A 1,841-nucleotide genomic window follows, 5' to 3' on the forward strand; every position below is an offset into this window, starting at 1 on the left:
CTGCAACCTCTGCCTCCCGGGATCAAGCAATTCTCCTGCCTCAACCTCCCAAGTAGCTGGGATTACAGGTGCCTGCCACCACGCCCAGCTTATTTTTTGTATTTTTAGTAGAGATGGGGTTTCACCATGTTAGCCAGGCTGGTCTCGAACTCCTGACCTCAGGTGATCCGCCTACTTTGGCCTCCCAAAGTGCTGTGATTACAGGCATGAGCCACCATGTCCAGCCTATTTTTATTTTCTTTTTGGGACGGGGTCTCACTCTGTTGCTGAGGGTGGAAGGCAGTGGTGCAATCTCGGGTCACTGCAACCTCTGTCTCCAGGTTCGAGTGATTCTCCCACCTGAGCCTCCCAAGTAGCTGGGATCAGGCACGTGCCACCACACCTAGCTAATTTTTTGTATTTTTACTATAGATGGGGTTTCACCATGTTGGCCAAGCTGGTCTTGAACTCCTGACCTCAAGTGATTCGCCCACCTCAGCCTCCCAAAGTGCTGGGATTGCAGGCATGAGCCACCGTGCCTGGCCACTACACTGGCTTTTAAATATACTTTCTAGAGGGGAAATGATGGAAACAAGAGGAAGGCATACTTAAGAACTCAGTCTTTCTCCCTTCAGCCTCAGTTCTGTTCTCTAGATGCAACCAGGACTAAGGGTTTCTAGCCATTCTTCCAGAATTTTCTACACATATATAAGCATTTTTTAAGGTACACAGTTGAGATCTGTTTTGCCACTTACATTTTTACTTAATAATTTATCTTGGCTGTCTGGCCATATCATTACGTGCAGGTCCATTCTATTCCTTTGCTTCTTGGTTAGTGGTCCCCTGACTAGTACGTGCTGCATTTACTGCACCAATCTTCTGTGAATGGGCGTTCAGATTATTTACAGTTTTGTTCTGCTTTGCAGCCTTCTTCTAACAATGCTGTCACGTATATCTTTGCATGTATTTCCTTGTGTACTTGGTACAGCTTTTGGCGGGGGGTGGACACGCCCCTGGTATCAGGTGGAAGCAGCCAGATCTTTTAGATAAGGTTCCACTGTGCTCAGGGTCATGGCATGGCAGCAGCCCAGGATTAGCAGAGGATTCGAAGAGCTACCTGCTAGGGACAGAGTCAGAACTGGTGGTAAAAGGAGCGGGTGGTATTTTCTGTCTCACGTGACACTGGGCCAGGTGGGGAGAGGCAGTGTCTGTAAAGACCTCAGGAAATTCACCCAGGAGAACACAAGCCTCATCCAGGCCTCCCCTGGGACTGCAAGCCCAGCACCAAGCCCTAGAGCAGCCCAGTGAACTGAGGGTAAACGCAGCATCCTTGGGAGGGGTGGGGCCAGCTGGGAGTCTTCCACAGCCCTGGGCGCTTTGGAAAACACTGAGCGGTACCTCCGGAGAGCCCAGGCCCCTTGCTGGGTGGCCCAAGGGTTCCAGGCCTGAGCACCCCACCCAGAAATGAGCAGACAGAGGCAAAGGGGCAGCTGCCCAGGTTCGGGGTGAATCCACTGAGCGTCTCCCTTGTTCTCAGGTCAGAGTTTCCTGGTTACTCCCACGTGTTTATTTTTCCAGATGAATTTTGTATCATCTTCATTACCTTACCCACTCCTCCCCCAACATCCTCTATTTGATTGGAAGTGAATTAGGGAGAATTGACATTTTTATAACATTTGAGTCTTCATAGCCAAAACAAGGAATGTTTTTATTTAAATGAACTGACACCCTTTTTAAATTTTTTATTATTATTATTAAGACAGCATCTCTCTCTGTGGCCCAGGCTGCACTGCAGCGGTGCAACCTCACTGCAGCCCTGATCTCCTGGGCTCAAGCGATCCTCCCATCTCAGCTTCCCGAGT

Source organism: Mandrillus leucophaeus, unplaced genomic scaffold (genome assembly GCF_000951045.1).
Source record: "Mandrillus leucophaeus isolate KB7577 unplaced genomic scaffold, Mleu.le_1.0 Scaffold134, whole genome shotgun sequence".
NCBI classification, from domain to species: Eukaryota; Metazoa; Chordata; class Mammalia; order Primates; family Cercopithecidae; genus Mandrillus; species Mandrillus leucophaeus.